Here is a 20,861-nt window from a genome sequence, read left to right as displayed (position 1 = left end):
GGACCCATGAAAATGATTGCACTTCTGGAACTCCTCTTATGTAGTCAAACATCTAATACATTCACTAAACAATAAACAAAAAAGTCAACCACACATACTCATTTGTTTGACCAACCATTCAGTGGAGAGATCCTACAATTTCATTTTTCAAGAACGGGTACTCACTTATTTTCTGTACAATATAATATTTAATCAATGCTACTAGAAAGTATCATTTAGAAAGATCACTGGATGGGGTTATGGACCATTTTTGTATTTTTAAAGTGCTTTTCTCCAAATAAAGTAATGAAGAAGCAAGTAACGTGAAGCAATTTCTCATTGACAAATAGCAACCTATTCTCTTTTTCTGTTAATGGGCAACAAGTAATGAGAAACCATTTAAAGGGTAACTTTCCAAGCTCTACACTCGTATATACATTTCTACACTTCTTTTATCTCACAATACATGTTGTAAGTCAGGTCAGGGTTTTTATTTATGTTGTTGTTGTTTGAAAGGTAGCATTTCACTAAAAACTGCATTGGAACGTTCCAGAAATGTGAAAGTCATATTTGTCTGCAGCCTTTTGTTTTACTTTTCCAGATGTGAGTCAACTTGAGTATGCTAGGGAAAAATATTTTCAATGAATAATAATATATACATTGCGTCTGCTGTGACGTGATCACTAGTAAACATTCCTTCAAATCAGACCAAATTGTCAGCCTTGCTCAGTCAAAGATCCAGGGCAATTTGTCCAAAATTGATAAACTGACATGACTTCCTGGCTTGTCTGTTTTGTTGACAAAATACAGTGTCATTTTTGACAGCCATTTTTGATTTAACTGATTAATGGATTGTTTCTGCTAGGCAGATGAAATGACTCTGGGAATTATTCAGACATTTGACAAAGAATGGATCACTCTGAATATGGCCCTTTGGACGGCATAGTCAAGAATTCTAATAAGAGCATTGCTGTTTGTTGTGAACTGTGGTCAAATTGACTATGGCTTATGGCAACCCTATGAATGAGAGACCTCCACATCATCCTATCCTCCACAGCTCTAATCTTGCAAACCCAGGGAAGCCGTGGCTTTCTTATTGAGTCTGTCCAGCTGTATTGAAGGTTTCCTCTTTTTCTACTGCCTTCTATCAAGAATTATTATCTTTTCTCGGAAGTAATTTTTTCTCGTGATGTGGCCAAAGTGAAACAGTTTTGATTTAATCATTTTGGTTTGATTTGCTCTAGAACCCATTTAGTCATCTTTTTTGTAGTCCCTGATATCAGTAGAACTTTTTGCCAGTACCACATTTCAAATGAGTTCATGTTCTTCCTATCGGATTTCCTCACTTTCAGTCTCCACAACCATACATGGAAATTGAAAACTGGATTGCATGAGCCATCTTAACTTTAGTATTCAATGACATATCTTTATACTCAAGAATCTTGTCTAATTCACTCATAGATGCCATTCGAAGTCGTAGTCTTCTTCTGATTTTTTTTGACTGAATATATCAGAACCCTATCAGGTCTAGCATTCTGTTCACACAATGGGCAGCTAGAAACTGCTGGTGAATCTACAGGCAGACAACAAGCACTGAAGAATCCTTTCATATTCCTTAGGACCGACTATTGAAGGGATATTGCCTCTGATAACAGGCAGTAACATGCCACATCATACCTAGTAGCCATCAACACTATGCACAATTAATTACCATTCTAGAATCAATCATAATTATGTTATGTAAAATAAATGGCTGTCAGGCAGCGGGTTGGGCTAGATAGCCCTTGTGGTTTCTTCCAAGTCTAGGGTTCTATGAATATAGACTTAAAATAAATAATAATAACTTTATTTTTATAGAATCATAGAATCCTAGAGTTGGAAGAGACCTCATGGGCCATCCAGTCCAACCCTCTGCCAAGGAGCAGGAAATCACATTCAAAGCACCCCTGACAGATGGCCATCCAGCCTCTGCTTAAAAGCCTCCAAAGAAGGAGCCTCCACCACTTCCATCTCCCCGCAGGGATTTGGGACAGCTAAAATGAGGCCAAGCCCAGTTTCCACAATAAACAAAATAAAATACATTCACAATAAAACAGACATCATTGACATTTAACATTACACATATTAAACCAACATTTTAACAACAATATAATGGTAAGTAAAACCGCCAAATAAGAACAGTACAGCAGGTTAAAAATAAACTAATAAGTTCATCTGTTTATATCAAGTCTCTATCTTTTTCATATATGTTCATTCCTAAAACCTAAATTCAGTAGCCCCATTGAATCAACTACTGAATGGTAAATTCCAGTAATGTAATTCATTTATTTATTTACAATATTTATATCCCACCCTTCTTTCTCACCCCGAAGGGTACTCAGGGCAGATTACAATGAACATATATATGGCAAACATTCAATGCCATCAGACAAACATACAGTATAGACACACACAGAGGCAATTTTAACATTTCCAGCTTCATGAGGGTAGGCTCGATTCCAGCCACAGGGGGAGCTGTTGCTTCATCATCCACGAATGACAGAGTGCTGTACTTCCTCATTCCTTTCCATGTGCTGCTGGCAGTTTTATGGTGTTGTAAATTAGTTAAATTAGCCTCCCACATAAAGCATACCTAAATTTCCTAGTTGACAGATGCAACTGTCTTTCGGGCTGCTTAGGTAAACAGCAAGCTGGGCTATTTAATGGTTGGGGGCTTAACCCGACCCGGGCTTCGAACTCATGACCTCTCGGTCAGTAGTGATTTATTGCATCTCGTTACTAGCCAGCTGCTCCACAGGCCAGTAATGGCTTTATCTTTGTTGGCAGCAAGAACAATTGGATTTAGATGGTTATCTGTTTCATCCAGTTTTCTGTGAACTGAATGAAATATAGGAAAATTCATATTTAGGATGAGCTCCTGTGTCGAGAGGCAGGCTTTGTCTCGTATCTCTGCTTAAAAACCAGCCTTTTCATATTTCCCCTCTCCCTATGAGCAGTGGAGAAGCACATGATTTTTTGCTTATGGCTCAGTACTCAAAGGCATCTTACTCTGGGATGTTTGGGATGGGGTGGGCCATCATGGGACTTCACTAGAACATGGATCTACTTTAAATCTAGTTTCTGCCTCTTGCAGAATTCTGGGACTTGTAGTTTACAGAGGGATCTCACTAAACTACAAACTCCAGAATTTTGCAGGAGGCAGAAACAGGTTTTAAAGTGGATCCATGTTCTAGTGTGATGAAGTCCCATGATTGCCCGCTGTATTCAGAAAGACCATTTGGTCCAATAGTTATAATTTCATGACTTTTCCTGAAAGGTACATAATACAGAAAAACAATTTTAACTTTTTTTACCGAAAGTTTCATCTACTTTAGAAGTTTTATTTGGCCTAGATGGCCTGACTTTTTGAAAAACAAAATGACAAAAAAAATCCATCTTTCTTTTATTTTCATCTTTATTTTAACTTCCTTATCTGACTTTCTTTTTGCCAACTCTGTTAATGTCAACCTACAGGTTTCTTTATTCCACACAGTGTTTCACCTGTGCTTTTTCTTATCTCTCATTCATTTGCCGCACTTCCTTGTTCTTCCACATTGACATTTCCTAGATTCTGCCACTCAAATCTCCAGGTGGACAAATAATTTTGGAGCAGGAAGTAATTTCTTTCCCCAGTGAAGTGTATTAACTTTTGGCTTGCTTCTGTCCATTATTTTGACATGTTTTCTTGCATTTCCTTCAATGATTACTTTGTTCACATGTGTTTTACTGATCTTCAAAAATGCCCATCACTGTGTAGACATTTGAATCAGATACAAAATTAATACTTTTCAAAAGTGTGAGATTAAAACCAAGAATCAGAAGAATGATGGAGTAAGTAAGTTGGCACAATGGAAAGGAGAGGAAAACTCAGAGAAGGCCCCGTGGAAGCTAGCTGCTTACATCTGTGCCTCTAAAGCAATAAAAATAAAGGAATACTTAAGCTGTATCTATTAGATTCTCTAAGCTATTCATGGAGCCCCCAATGGCGCAGCGGATTAAACTGCTGAGTTGCTAAACTTTTTGAACCCAGGGAGCAGGATGAGCTCTCACTGTTAGCCCCAGCTTCTGCAAAGCTGGGGCTAACAAAAAGATGCAAATGTGAGTAGATCAATAGGTATTGCTCCGGTGGGAAGGTAACGATGCTCAATGAAGTCATGCCACCACATGACCTTGAAGGTGTCTACGGACAACGCTGGCTCTTGGGCTTGAAAATGGAGATGAACACCAACCCCCAGAGTCAGACATGGCTAGAATTAATGTCAGGGGAAAACCTTTACTTAAGCTACACTAGTCATATCTGTGTATATTTTGCGAACAAAACTAAAAAAATCCTATTGGTTATTCCCTGCTTGATTAGTGCTATTGAATTAACTGTCCAATGATAAATCAACACATGCATATAGCCTATACTAGTGAGATTAACCAACAGTAAAGTCCACAATTCTATGATAATATCTCAACCAAACTTCTGCCTCCAGGGCTGTGTTTCTAAGTGCTTCCAGTCTGTGTTTCCCTCCATATTCTGCACCTGGCCATGTGAATGAGAGATATTTGATGCCCTGTGTAATTCTATTAGTTGCTGTTTCCTATTTTCTTTGTAGTTCACTGTTATCATCATAATCTGGCTTGCATCTCACATTGTGCAGGTTCACAATATCAGAAAAACTGTATTGGAAAAGATGCCAGTATGATGCATGTCTTGATATTGTGTACTGTGATAGACAGCATAGGTAAAGGTAAAGGTTTCCCCTGACATTAAGTCCAGTCATGTCTGACTCTGAGGGTTGGTGCTCATCTCCATTTCTAAGGCATAGAGCCGGTGTTGTCCATAGACACCTCCAAGGTGATGTGGCTGGCATGACTGCATGGAGCGCTGTTACCTTCCTGCCGGAGCAGTACCTATTGATCTACTCACATTGGCATGTTTTCAAACTGCTAGGTTGGCAGAAGCTGGGGCTAACAGCAGGCGCTCACTCTGCGCCCGGGATTTGAACCTGGGACCTTTTGGTCTGCAAGTTCAGCAGCTAAGTGCTTTAACACACTTCACCACTGGGGCTCCTTCTGATAGAGAGCATACAGGGCAGAAATATATATGATGTTTAAGCTTGTTCCACCCCTCCCTTTCCCTCTTTTGATGGGTTTCATTAACTATCCTCCTGTCTCTGATGCAAGTGATGCTTCAAGGGTAGCTAGCTAGAAAGGTTTCCCATTTTCTATTCTTTGACTATTTAACATTATTGAATGGGGACTATTATATTTGGCTCATGGTGAGTTGTAGATAAGTAGTCACTTGACAAGTAGGGAAGGAAGAGAAGTAACATTTTGGTGATCACCCATGACAGCCTTTTGGGGAGGTGGCGGGATTTGGAGCTGCCTCTTATGGTCATGGGATTCATGAGTTCACCATGGGGACTTTCCTTGGAGATGGATTGGGGTGCTGAAATCTCTCTTTAAGCTATGTGACCTGGGAAGCGGCTTCTCACATTGGCCTTCTAGGAGCAGGCCATCTAAAGAGAAAACCAGCTTTTGGGTTCTTCTTGAGTCTCAGATATTTTATTCAGCAAAATCTGTGGAAGAATCTGAGAAAGACAATTTCTCCCAGTGACTCCATGCATTTCTCAGAACTTAAATAGGCAATAGCATAGGGGCCTCTGGTGGTACAGTGTGTTAAAGTGCTGAGCTGCTGAACTTGCGGACCAAAAGGTTGCAGGTTCGAATCTGGGGAGCGGAATGAGCACTCGCTGTTAGTCCCAGCTTCTGGCAACCTAGCAGTTCGAAAACATGCAAATGTGAGTAGATCAATAGGTACCGCTCCAGCAAGAAGGTAAGGGCACTCCATACGGTCATGCCAGCCACATAACCGTGGAGGTGTCTATGGATAATGCCGGCTCTTCGGCTTAGAAATGGAGATGAGCACCAACCCCCAGAGTCGGACACAACTGGATTTAACGTCAGGGGAAACCTTTACCTTTACTTAGGCAATAACATAAAGTGGTCCTTATTTAATCCTGTCTTGTCTTGTCTGGACTCTTTATTTTCATCGTTGGTCAGGAATTCTTGTGTTATACTTAGCAAAGCTCTTTGGGTAAAAGATGTCTACTTCTGATTTCATTACACACTCAGGGAACAATAATGAACAAATATTTTCAACAAATCAATATTCCTGAATAAGTTAAATACTCATCCCATGTTGTTCCATCCCTCTTTACAAAACAGTTTAACAGTTCAATAGTTCAGACAATCTTTTCCTCCCTGAACAGTCCTAATGAATCATATCTGCATTGGTTTCTCAACCTCTCATTTTGTTCAAGACTTCTTCTGTAGCTGCTTTCAGAGGGGCAGGTAAAATCGTCAAGACTTCAGCAGGCAGGAAGGTTTTGTCTATTGCATGCAGTCTCCTATCTAATTAAAGTTTAATCATGACAGACATGATCTTTTGGAAGCAAACACCCAAAGTCTTTTGGTAAGCATTTCAACACATCTGTAAGCCAGACTCAGAACAAGATATTAAAGATTTCAGGCCTTTATTATCCATTGAATAGAGAAATCTAGATCAACAGACATTTTTAAGAAAAGTCACACCCACTGATGTTGTTCTCTAGAACTACAATACGTGATTTCCTAACTTCTGTCAGAGAGGAAGCCCTAGATTGAACCAACGTCTATAAAAATAAGGAGTGGGCAAGGAGGGCAATTGAAAGGCAATATGGTGTAGTGATCTGAGCTTTGAATTACTAATCTGGAGACCATGCTTAATTCCCCACAGTCATAGAAACCCACTGGGGCATGTTCCACACAGGAGAAAAGTCCGGTCTGATCTGGTTTTAAAAAACCTGGATCAGGCCGGACTTCTGTCTCCACATGGTGGAAAACATGTGCTTTCTTGGGGGAGGGTGTCCAGGTGCTCTGCCGACATCCCGGCAGGACACCAAGATATCAAGAAATTAGTTATGTTAATTTTAGCCCATCTTTCTAGTTTCTCTATATTCTTTTGCCTTCTTTTCATGCCTGTCAATGTTAGCCAGCCCTCCTAGATTTGTATCGTGTGAAAATTTGATAAGGATGCTCTCCAACCCATCATCTAAAGCATTATAAAAATATTGAAGCATGCTGGCTCCAGGACAGAACCCTGCAGCACTCCACTTGAAGCTTCCTTTCAGTTTGAAACACAACTGCTCTTTGAGCATGGTTTTCCAACTCATTATGGATAAAACTGGTAGCATTTCCATCTAGTCCATATTTAGTCTGTTTGCTAAGCAAAATACATGAGACAGAGTCAAATGCTTTCCTGAAATCCAAATCAATCACATCCATATTATTATCATCATCAACTAAACCAGAGATTGGCTTAAAATAACAGAGAAGTTTGGTTTGGCAGGATTTATTCTTGTCAAACCCATGTTGGCTTTTCCTAATTTTACTGCATTGTCATCAAGATACTTGCAGACAGACTCCTATATAATCTGTGCTAATAGCTTTCCTAATGTTGATGTCAGACTGCTTTATAGTTTTCTGTATTTTATTTTTTTGAAGACATATTGAAAGCTGCTGAGAGGTCCAGCATACTCCTTCTATCTAGTTCCTGGTATAGGTCTTCACATGAAAGCTTTCTCTCATCTATAACTAGATCTGAAACCAGGCTAAAAACAGAACTAAATAATTTCATCCAGAAATACCCGGAGCTGGGAGGCTACCACATGTTCCAGAACCTTGTCTAAAAATTGAGTGTTTGAACTTTAGACTTTCCGAATCCAATCTACTGCTTAGGTAATGTTTTGTTGGGAAAATGGATCTCATACACCATATTAATGTCTCTGCAAACAGCTTTTCTCACACATTAATGATATTTGGATTTAGCAGTGTGCCAAAAAGATGTGCTGCTTCTCTCAATGGTTATTTGTGGATGGAGACTATCTTTACAGCAATATCCCTCCTTCCAAGGCATTTAAACTCTCTTCTGTATTTTGCTAAATAGACACTGAAATGATAGCTCATCCACAGAAAAGTCTCTTAAATTAGAGGGGAAAATCTTGTTCATGCTGGCTTAAGAAAATCTCTCCAGTTTTTTTTTTTTTCTCCCTCTGAAGCTCCATAGGATTTGAGGTATTTATACATTTCAGATGCAGCTAGCTACTGGGCACAAATGAAAATCAAGTGACATCTACTTATTATCATTTTCATCAGCTTACTTTTTTTCTAATGAAATCCTCTGCTGAAGGTCACTTCATATAAATGTACCAGTAGTTTGGGAAGTTTTCAAGGGAAATGTTTCAATTTTTTTCTCAGTGTGGATGGAAGGCCATCAGACATGTTTTTGATTGACATTTTTAGTATTATCTAGGATGCATAACACAAGAGGAAAGATGCAAAATGGATTTGAGCCTTTTCAGGAAAGATGCAGTGATAGCTGGTAGTTCTTGTGTGAATGAGATGGTGAATTCACTGTGGATTTTAATATGAATTTCTGAATCCGAAGTTCTGAATTTTACCCCTGGAATGTAATCACATGTTGGATGGACCAGCAGCCACAAACATCCCTCAGAAGCTTATTTTTCATTTTATATATTAGAAAGAATTTGATTTGTACCAGCACATGTATGGACTAGGTCTGTGGCAGTTAATCTCTTGCAAAGGAAAAAACTTTTTGAAAAATATATCCTTCTGTACAATGTTGTAAACCGCCTTGAGTTGTTGTAAGCTGCCGAGTCCCCTGAAGGGTGAGAAGGGTAGGGTAGAAATGATGTAATAAATAATAAATAAATGTCTGTCTACAACTTTTGCCTATATTATGTCTTCTACTTCCTATCCTGTCCTTCTATATATGTATATCAAATAAATAATATGATTTCTGCCAAAGACAGCCACGGGGGTCATCAACTCCCTGCTGACCCCATGGAAGAGTTTCCTAGACATTTGGTTTGGTCAAATCCCTTTGTCAGGACCCAGGCTGCAGAGCACCAATAACCTTGCACAGAGGCCAGAATCTATCTAATATCTTTATTAAGGAAATATATAAAATCAATAAAAACAAGTGAAGAATAAAGTTCAGAAGTAGACCTTTAAGATAAGGTCAAATATAGTCCATAAATGTATTGTCCAATATAAGATATTAGAGTTCAAAGTTTTAATCCACTTGACCGAAACACACACTTTGCCAAGCAATAGTGTGGGGAAATAACAGAGTCTTTAAAGTCCAATGAAGCTTGACAACAAGGCTGGAAATAAACTTAATTCTTGACTTGATCCAAGACTTGAAACGTGGCAAACATGAAGCATGAACAAAGTCCGTGGCAAACTGTGAGACAAGGAAGACTTGAAACTTGAGTCCAGATGCATGACTCCTTAGAATTTCCCAAGGGAAGCAGACCTAATCAGCCAGTTGTTTGGCAGCGATTCTCAGGCTTCGGCGATTAGCCTCTCTGACTCCTCTATCTCTAGTATAATTGTCCCTCCGGGAAAACGGGGGGGGGGGGAGTTCTGCCCAAGGCCTGTTTGGCTGAATTCTTGAGGGCAAACATCCTCCAGGTGGAGAGGCCCCGGCTCTGGCTGAACCGGCAAAAATACCATGTTTTCTTCTTCGTCTGCCACAATAGTACTAGGAACAGGACTACAAGGCCCATGAGTCATCACACCCTTGGACAAAGGTGACAATTGAAAAGTGTGTGTGTGTGTGTGCATTATCAGGCGGTTTCTGTTCTTAATTTGATATTGCTGGCTGGATCTAATCTCGCTGATTGTCTTAATTGAGCTGACAGATGACTGGCCATAGAAACGGAAACCCAAAGTAAGTTTACAAATTATTTCCTTTATTTTTCACCCAGGCAAGATTGAAGAAGATGATCATCTTTCATTCTGAAAGCCTTTATCCTTGTTTTTTCCAAGAGATTTCATCCTCACCATAGACTAAGACAATCAAAACTAATCCAAGACCCATTTATATTTCGTGATACCGACAATGAACTTTTTTGGGGCTTACCTGATCACGGGTAAGCCACTCCCCTCCACCAAAAAAAATCCCCTCCTGGAGGTGGCAACCTCACTGCAGCACCAGCTAATCAAAGCTCTGCTTCAGGCTGGCCCTTCTGCTGACCAATGAGGAAAATGAGTGGGTGGGGTGGTAAACTTGAATAGCTGTCAGCTGCATAAATCCTCATGTCTGTGTACTGTATGGTTATGGTTGTACATTTGGCGCTAGCCTTACTTGCATCCTTTCTGGTTAGAATGCTAATAAACCTCTCTGGCTGCTTTCACCTGGTGAGTGTGTTCTTCAGCTGGGAACTTTGGGCTTTAGCATAAACACCTGCCAGGCATGGACCCTCCTTACCAGCAGTCCAAGTTTAAATTCAATCTCAAAATGATTTCACATGAATTCATTATCTGGAATGATGTGGCTAATCACCTACTTAGCGTACATTAACATTGTCGAATTAATACAGTTTGACACCACTTCAACTGCCATGGCTCATTGCTGTGAAATCATGGGAGCTGTAGTTTGACAAGCTCTTTAGTCTTCTGTCAAAAAGTGTGGGTTTCCCACCAGATTACAATTCACAGGATTCCCTAGTATTGAACTATGACAGATAAAAATGGTGTCAAACTGAATCAATACTACAGTATAGATGTGCTTTACTGGGCATCCTGCCTTCCACAGATGCTTCCTGTTTCTTTTTCTAGCCCTCACTTTCCTTCTCTCTTTTAATCCTTTGACATCCCTCCATTTTTTTCATTCTAGCAGGAACTATGGAATTGGAAAGGTTATTGCAACCTTCACTCCATTGGAGGTTATATGCATTCATCATAATCTAGAATCTACAGTTCTCAACCACTTTGAAAAGAATAGCTGTACCTTGCTTTGTTTAATAGATCCTTCTCAGGAAAGCCTGCAGTTCACTGTGTGTGAACAACATTATATGTGAAACCTCATTACACAAATAACATTCATTTTGGTATTTCAAGCTGCCTCTTTTTACCCAGGTACTCATGAATGCTTCCTAAATGAGCCACAGACATTGGTGAGGACCCAGCAGCATTGGACTGTGTGTCGGGCCATTTATTTTCTGACAGAGTTTACCCTCAAAGGAGAATGTGATCAAAAGGGTCAGCTGGGGCCTTGTCTCACCAAGACTTCTCTGCTTGTATCCTAGCCAACAAGAGCATAAATTCAATTGACATCAATGTGCCTTCTCCCAGGCGTATGTCCTTCTTGGGTAAACAAACATTTTTAAGAATTTATCTCTTTCTTCCTGTGGTCAAAGAAAAAAAGGACCCTATGTACGGCAGAACTGGAAAAACACATTCAGTTAACATTAGATTCTTTCTTGCACGGCATCACAATGTGCAGGAATTCCAATATACAATCATGTGAATTTTCTCACTTTTTTTTGTTTTACAAATAATAGAATAATAGAGTTGGAAGAGACTACATGGGGCATCTAGTCCAACCTTCTGCCAGGCAGAAACAGCACAAGGTATTCATCTGTCTTGTACTGGGTTGAAAAAAAATGGGTATGAAATATAATATGAGAACACTAATAATATCAGAATATTGCTAAACTAGAACTTATCCAGAGAAGGGTGACCAAAATGGTCAAAGGTCTAGAAGCCACATCCTATGAAAAGTGGCTTACAGAGCTGGATATATTTATCCTGGAGAAAAGTTAAAAAGTGATATGATAACTTTGTTCAAATAGTTGAAAAGATGTTATAATGAAAATGGAGCAAGTTTGTTTTCTGTTGCTCCAGAGACTAGACACTCATTAAACATCAGACAGTTTAACTACTGTAGTTTTCTCCGTCCTTATCTGCAGACTCAATATTCAAGCTTTCACTGGCCCATGGTTCAAAATGTTCCTCCTTAAATTATCTGTGAACCCCTCTAGGTCCTACAGTGCAATTCAATGGCATTCTTTGAGCCCAAGCATACTACTGAATAGTACTGCAGGACGTAAAAACAACCAGAAGTTGAAATGTTGGTGGGATCTAGGTCCTTCTGTGCTATTCTATGATATGCTTTTGGCCCAAGAATAATCAAAACATAGAGTTTGCTATTTTCCACAGTATCAGCTATCCATGGGAGCCTTGGATAATCATGAACTGCCTCTGAATATAGGAGCTATGCTGTATTCTCCTTATATCCAAACATATAGCTGACTGGTGGGTTGGGTGCAGGAAACAACATCCTGCTTTACTCCAATTCCTAGTAGAACAAATTTACATTTATCAGTGTCACTTTTTGGGGAATCTGGACCATTTCCAATTCTGGAAATGTTGTCACAGTCAGGAAAAATGTAGTGCATGTTTTCTAGACATATCACGACACAATGTGATCCACTGGAAAAGATTATGATGCTTCGTAAAGTGAAAGTCAAAAAGAAAAAAAGAAGATAGATTTCATCAAGGAGGCTCCAGCCATGAGCTTGCAACACCTGAATAGGGGAGCTACTCTTGATGATCTCTCATTCATAGGGTCGCCATATGTGAATGTTTACTGGAAGACAAATAAATGTAAACACTTTTGGATATTTGATTACCAGGATAATGTTTTGAAAAATTCTCATTAGAAAGTTTTCCAAGTGTTGGAAAATCTGTTTTTTTTAAAAAAAAAAAAAAAAAACAAACCCTAGGAGTTAATCATTGCAAATATTAATTTCATTCCTTGGCTAATCCTAGCTGTTGCACTGAGTCAGTGTACTTATCTCCCAAAACTCTGCAGTTCTTGATTTGCACTTCACCAACACCAGCAGCACATGGAACACAAGTAAGAGAGAAGCTCTAAGTCTACCATTTTAAGGCAACAATCTCACACTCTGAAAAGTACTTCAGAACAGATTAGAAAATGCCTTTTACCCCTTGACAATACCAGTAGTGACAGCAAAACTAGACAGCAAAAAAGAAGAGACTGTTGGTGCCATTCACCAAGTTTGGTCCTCACCAGACACCCATCAATGCTTCCCCCTTGACATCAGCTTTAGTGTGATTTGCTATAAATAAAACCTCATTTGCTCCCTAGGTTGTTTACATATTTCAGAATAATTTAAGAATGTGACCTATTCACACACTTTATAGCATTCAAATCAGAAAAGAATAGACTACCAATAATTTTCCACCTTTTGCAAAAATACAGACACCAAATGTTTCCATTTAACCTATTTCCCTCTGTGAACAACAAAGGATATGCATTAACATCACTCAGTGTCCCTTTTAGAGACATTTTGTCTAAATGGTAAAAGCTTTATAAATAAGAGCCAATTCATACAATAATTCTGTGCACAGCTAACCACTCCTCTTAGGGAACAATATGAATGTAGCAAAGGGGTTATCTCAATAGAGAGGCAGGAAATTTGAAGAACCACAAACAAACATACTCTGTAATAATTTTCCCTAGGCTAAATGTAATTAAAATTCACATGTTAAGCATACAGGACTTTATCACACAAGGTAGGCAAGGTGACATTGCAACCGTACTATAATCTTTGGTGACAGTCCCTATTGCATAATGCCACATGTTTCTCATTTCCAGTTTTTAACCACCATTCTTAACTATGAGTCATTTGTAAGTCAGATATTTGTAATTCTGGGACTGCCTGTATATACATTTGACATCCAAATTTCTTAATAATGATGATACATGACAATATAAAATAACTTCTTTAATTACAATTTGTATACTTCTTCAGTGCCATCTTAAGGCATAACACTGATTTGCACTCATTCTTTAAAAAGTATGTCTCAAAAAGCTAATTATTAAAATCTATATTGATTTTAACTTTATTGTACCATAAATATCTATGGCACCCAAACCTCGGGTCATGCCAATCAATTACTCTTGTATTTGTCATCACAATCCATTATTTCATATGAAACATGTAAAAACAAATAGAAATAATCCTGATAATTACTCCAAAACCCAATAGTGATTCCAGATATCTGTTTTCCTATGCATTTCTTTCAAAATTGTGAGAGAAAGTAATGTGATGTCACTTGTCATGGTTTTGAGAGGGACTCAGGGGAAGTGGAAGTACTTGAGCTTGCAGGGAAGAAGGGATGGATTGGGGAGAAACTTGCCCTGTCTCCCATGCCATTCCCCTTCTCACACACTTTTCAATGTTTGACTGCTACCAGGCATGGTCTCTGTGTCAATTTTGCTGAGTTTCTTTAAAATGTCAGCATTCACATCCTACCCTTATTTATTCCTATTTGTTTTCTCACAGAATAAATTACTTCCCAACAGTGGAGAAACCCCTTTGAGTAGAACAGAGGATCAGTGAACACATACTGAGCAAAAACCATGCAGCTACCTCTGTTTGCACAATGACCTTTGTGTGTAAACACATAGCTACATTTCTTCTATCCTTCCAAGAAATCAAGCATTATACAGTATTGCAATTCACCTTTATGTAATAATAAATCAGTTTATGGTTCCATAAATATCTAAAATGATAGCATTACAGCCTATACCTCTAGCTTCACTTACCTGCAATGGTTCCATCAAGAATGGAAAACCATAGAGTGTATTTACACTGCACAGTTAATGCAGTTCAACACCACTTTAATTGCAAAGGTTTAATATTATGGAATGTTAGGATGAATAGATTGCTCACCTGTAACTGCCTTTCTTCGTGTGGTCATCTGTGAAATTCACACATGTGGCATTTTCTGTGCCAAGCAGCTGTTGTGGATACTTCTAATAAACTCTTCAATCAGTGGACTCCAGACCTGCACATCTCCAGTAAGATAAATCAAGGTCTCAGGAGCTGGCACTTTAGTTCCAGAACTGGAATGCAGCAGCTCTGGAGAAGGCATGACAATGTGGGGAGGATGAGTGGGTTATGTGAATTTCACAGACGGCCACTAATAATAATAATAAAAAAGTGGTTACACATAAGCAACCTATCCAGCGTGGTGTTTGTGAAATGCACACCTGTGGTAGACTGGCAAGCTTTCTGAGAGGAGGAGGAAGTCATGCCAATGCAGAAAACAAAACTACTATGTCTCTTTGCAAGGAGATCAAGTTTATAATGCAATATGAACATGAGTGGCATAACTGCTCGAAAAATGTCTTCCAGAGGTACGCCCCTGAGGAAAGCAGTAGAAGCAGCCATTGCTCTGGTGGAATGGGCTGTCACTTGAGATGATAAATCCTGTCCTGCTAACCTGTAAGCTAGCTGAATTGTAGATATGATCCAGGCTGCAAGCCTCTGGCTGGACACCGGAAGGCCTGTCACATCATTGCCATACTTCAGGAATAGTCTGATTGTTTTCCTGAAGAGAGCAGTCAGCTGTACATAAAACACCAAGGCCCTGCATACATCCAACACGTGCAGCGACTGCTCGAGAGGTAAGGATGGATCTCAAAAAAAGCTGGTAACATAATTTCCTGTGACATATGAAAGCGGGTTTCTACCTTAGGGAGAAAGGCAATGTCTGTTCACAGTACAACTTTGTCCCTATGAAACCTAAGATCTGGTTGATGCACCCATATCTTTAAGCTGAGGTGATTACTACAAAGAAGGCAGTCTTCCAAGACAAGTGAGTGATGTCAGCTGTAGCCATAAGTTCAAATAGAGATTTAGTGAGTGTAGAGAGCACTAAGTCCAGTCCCCAGGAGATGACTACTGGCGTCACTTGAAGCCTGAAATTCCTGAACCCCTGAAGGAAAAACTTGACCAGGGGCTCTGAGAATACAGAAGGGAGGCCATCTATAAACTGAGAATAGCTGACAGGCAAAGGAGGTGTGGAACAGACAATGCCTACTAGAAGCAGGGAGGCAAATTCTATTTTGCAGCCATGCTGTACTAAATCCAAGACCCACTTATCACCATGTTGAACTGAACCATCACCCAAAACTTGAGAGGGAGTAGGCGGAGAAGTGCCTTCTGAGGAAGGGCCATAAACAATGCTAAAACAGCCATTTGGGTGGGTTTTGCTACCATGTCCTACCCTGTTAGCGTCTCCACAAAAGGAGCTTGTGCTGATAGGTGTCAGCTGGACAAGCGGCCTAGTTAGACCAAGGTCTATAGGCCGGAGACCATGAAGACCTGCGGTAGGGGTAGATCAACATGCTCTATAGGAGGAAGTAGACCAGGGAGGGAAGCCATTTTTTTGTACTGCCTGCTATAGCTTGAGAGCTCTTGAGGCAGGGATCAGTGTCTGGATGGAGGACACCGGAGGCATCCATAGGCAGATCCTCTGCAGTAGCTTTCCCTTCCTCTGAGAGTGAGGATGAGCGTAACCAGGCATGACTACAGTTGCTGAGAAAACAGTTTGCCTGCAGTGTCAGCTAAATGTTTGACCATATCCTTTTGCATCTGGGCCAGCGTAAGTGCTTTCTGGTGGAAAGCTTCTGCCCGCTGACGATGTTAGTCAGGAATGTAATGCATGAACGATGCCATCTTGATCCACAAAAAAAATTGGTAAGCCGACATATAAGTTTGATAGCGGGCCATACGGGGAACTAGAGCAGCAGACAGGTGAACCTTCCTAGTGAGAATGTTCACTTTCATTCCTTCCTTATCAGAAGGACTAGGCTGAAGTATCTTGGATAAATGTTAAGAGGAAATGTCAGCCACAATGGAGTTTGGTTTTGGTGACTTGGCAAACTATTGCGCTGATGATGTATCAACTCAATAAAGACCATAAAGTTGTTTGGAGATTGCCAGCACTGCTGCTGGTGGAACATCTGGGGATTTAGACAGCTGCAGGAGATATGGCAACCATAGCTCATGCTGGAGACTGCTACTGGTTGGCCAGAAACATAGGGTCTTCCACTGGTTGAGGCACAGCTACATCTGGCAACTTTAGGGCATGTGAGAGGCGAACAATTAATACTGAAAACTTAGTGGAAAAGCCAGGTAAGTCCCCCGAAGGTACTGAAAATGAGCGAGTGTCAAAAAACCCTCTTCATCGGACAGAAAAGATTCAAAATCTTAATCAAAATGAGGAGCATCATAACAAGAGGCCCCTGACTGCGAAGGAGAGTAACCATGCTGTGAGGTAGAGGGTCCCTCTCCTGGAAATAAAGGAGGGGGCAAGTCCTGGCCCTGGAGGGGAGGAGGTCCAAAATAATTCCAGCTTGGAGCTGTCATAGACAAAGAAGACTGAATAACAAGAGGCTGTGTATAAGCATGGTTCTTTGGTGGCTCAAGGCCATAGGGAGAAGCACCAGAAATATATCCCCACTGGGAAGAATGATGTGGTTGCTGCAACCCCACAGACAGTGCCTGTGCAACGAGCCCCAAGGATGGAAGAAATTGCTCACCCGCACAGTGTTGGGCTAAAGACAAGGTTGCCAGCAGAGAAGGAGACGGCCGCGCCACAGCTTCATTCCCTTCCTGAAGAAGCACCAGGTCCTGTTGAAAGGAGGATGGTGGCTGAGGTGGCAACACTGGTGGTGCTGAAGGCAGAGCGCCCGGTGCCGAAAGCAAAGCGCCTGGTGCCTCCAAAGCCGGCAAAGGAACGGGGGTAGAGCTATACCTGGAAGTTGATTCAGAGAGATGTTTTGACTTCCTGCACACCTTCGCTGGAGGCACTACCACCCACTCTTCCAGAGCTGCTTGGTGAGACACCAAATGTTTGCCACCATTGCTGCTCCTGGATTTAGGCATAGTTAAATTAGCCGCTGCAGCAGCTTGAAGCTCTGGTTGCACCAGGAGCAGGAGGGCAACCTCGGGTCTCAGGGCTGAAGGCGGGTCATCCTCCCTTCAAAGAACACAGAGAGACAGTGTTTCCCCAGGAAGCAAGAATGGCACTAGCCTGATAAAAGCTGGAGTCCAAAAACAGTCCAAGGTCAATCAAAGGGGAAATTCTATATGGAGAGTCAACCAATCCAAGGTCAAAATACATTAAAGGCAATAATATCAGAAGAGCAATTGTTCCATGCTACTACTTTCACGTCAATAAAGGAACTAAAGTGCCAGCCCCTGAGGCCTTGATTTATCCTACTGGAGATGGGCGGGGCTGAACCCACTAATTGAAGAGTTTATTAGTATCCGCAACAGCTGCTTGGCACAAGTGTTATTTCACAGAAAACACACTGAAGAATTGTAGATTGTTGAGCCAACAGGTCTTTTTGCTAAAGACTTTGTAAAACTGTCATGTTGAACTATGGTAAGTAAGTGGGGTGAAACTGCATTGATTCCACAGTGCAGATACACCAATAGAATACTAAACCTGAATTCATTTTTAATAGGCACTTGATAGTGGAACATTTCACAGGTTTCAGGTCAAAGCAATTAACTTAATAAATGTGCTATTATGGGGCACAGACTCAACACACACCTTTTGCTGTATGTCATATCTTTGTATCTTTCTCTTCAATGCTTTATTGATTGGCAAAGCCAGGGATCATCATCATCAACAACAACAAAAACTCTCAATCATTTTCACATTCATAGGTTTACAAAGGGAATACAAATGGTTGCATTTATTGTGGCAGTAGTTTCATTGTTATTGCTATTATTTTGACACTATTATTTGACTACATCAGTTATATCAAAATGCATAATTTTGGCCACAAAACCTATCTTCAACTTATACATGCCTATACTCCAGTTCAAGGATTTTAGACATTTCTCCAGTTAAACTTGACCAGTAAGGGAGAATTATAAGGCAGAGGAAACCAGAGAAATGATAAAGGAACAAAAGAAGGGAAGTTCCTTCATTCTGAATTCAAACTGCCTCCTCAGCAAAGTCAGAGGAAGATATCCCTGAAGATAACATATATTTAGAAAATTTGTACTGCCACATTTGGCACAGCTTGACATGAAAGACCACAGTATAACAATCTTTAGCAGGGTGATAATGGCTCCATAAATTTCCTGGCTGATCTATAACTTCTTCAGCTAAGAAAAAAGGAGTGAATTTGTGCAGACAATGTGTGTGTGTGTCTGAGCGAGAGAGAGCGCTAACTCTGAGGTCCTATTGCTATAGAATCAGACAATTACCCAGCCAGTTTGTTGAGCATGACATATTTTACATCTATTTGCTTCATCACTTGAAACATTTTCCAGCATCTTCATAAATCTTTTCTCCGGCACCACAGTGGTCAATAAAACTAAATGTGACCTTGTTTAAAATGTGCAGGATTTTAATTGCAACAGGGTTATATATTAGATTATAACTAAATGTATTATGCTGTCAGCCAGTATGTCAGCTTTGGCAGCACACACAGGCTGGGGTGATGGTTCAGTCTTTGCAATCTGTAGCATTGGCTTCAAGCCTTAGTGCCTAAGCCTTTATTTGTGAGGTATTGGGGGTGTCTTTTTGGACTTCCTTATAACTATATGAAAACAACAACATGCCATTTTCACAATAGGATGAGGTCTCAGTAGAAGAATCAGGAAACGGTGTGGTTGCTGGATGTATCTACAGATTTTTTCCATTAGTCTTCCCACTTCATGTTATACTAATAAAATATATCAGATGTGTGTTAAATTGTTGGGCTGGTTATATATTATCCTCATTGTGTGCTCATCCCAAAGAAAACATATTATTTGATCGTGAAATGGGCCACTTGGTTTCAGTCAATGCCAACCATGGCAACCATGGCTCAAAACCATATCAGTTCTCCTCAACCATCAACTTATATGTGTAACCAGGTGAGATCCAAATGGCTCTGACTTTCAGGTTTCAGCCAGAGAGCCAGGAATGAACAGCTGGAAATATTGTGAGAAGGTCTGAATGTAACACAAGTTTAATCCAGAAGGCCAAGGAATTTGAGCCAAGGAGGAGTACCAGAACCAAAAGCCAAGAATAAAATTAATGGTGGGCTTGTTTTCAGCACAAACAAGAAGTCATATATCATACCCACCTTTGGAAAGACCTAACAAGTATTCTGGATGACATACCTGGCCAATCTAGAAATTGAGAAATGTTTAATGTTCACAAAGATGCTCCAAATTTTAGTTCACATGTGAGGCAGCCTCACCATTACCAAAGCCTCAGTGGCTTTGCACATTACTGTAAGTAAATTAGGGTACAGAAAGGTCAATATATATGTAATAAATACTGAAATTCTTAATATACTTATGGAACACACTGAGTCTCCTTTGGGGAGATAAAGTGGGGTATAAATAAATATAATAAATATAATAATAATAATAATAATAATAATAATAATAACAACAACAACAACAACCCAAAGGAGAAATATTCTTTTCCACAGAATGTAGCATATGCCGTGGAAGCATAACTGTGAACAACCAATTAATATAAGATGACCTGGGGATCTTCTTCCATATCCATATTTAGCTTTTTTCCCCTTCCAATTCATTGAATAAATACAAGATCCAACTTTGAATCAGAAATAAGAATCACACATGTGACTCCTACTGCTTAGGAACCTGGTATGCTGCCTACGTGTATCCCCATGATTACATACCAAAGAAGAAAAGAACATGGTTATCTTTAGTCATGTAAAAATCTATGACTCAATAGACCTGTGGGGGTTATCTTTTTTTGGGGGGGGGGGTTGTGTGTGTCCCATTAACTTTGACCAGGATCCTCTTGGTTTTTTTGGTTTCCTATTCATGAGTACATTTAGCTAATGAAGTGATTGGACATTTTTGTCTGATGCAGAAGGTCCATATATAATTCAAAGTAGTGAAAGGCAAGCTATACATTATGTACCACTAAGCACTGGTGCAACTGTGCATGGTGCATGGATGCATATTGTGAATGGAAATACATTGTCCATTGCACATGTGTTTTTGGTTGTGTGTTTGGTTGTACATTTAGTGTCTTGCTTCAGTTGTGTAACTTTTCCAATTAATACTAGAATTGTGTAACCCAATTCTTGCATATTTCTGCATGCTGAGATTTACATTGCACGACCCCAATTTCAGATC

Source organism: Anolis carolinensis, chromosome 4, assembly GCF_035594765.1.
Source record: "Anolis carolinensis isolate JA03-04 chromosome 4, rAnoCar3.1.pri, whole genome shotgun sequence".
Taxonomy (NCBI): domain Eukaryota; kingdom Metazoa; phylum Chordata; class Lepidosauria; order Squamata; family Dactyloidae; genus Anolis; species Anolis carolinensis.
This window is presented reverse-complemented; position numbering follows the sequence as displayed.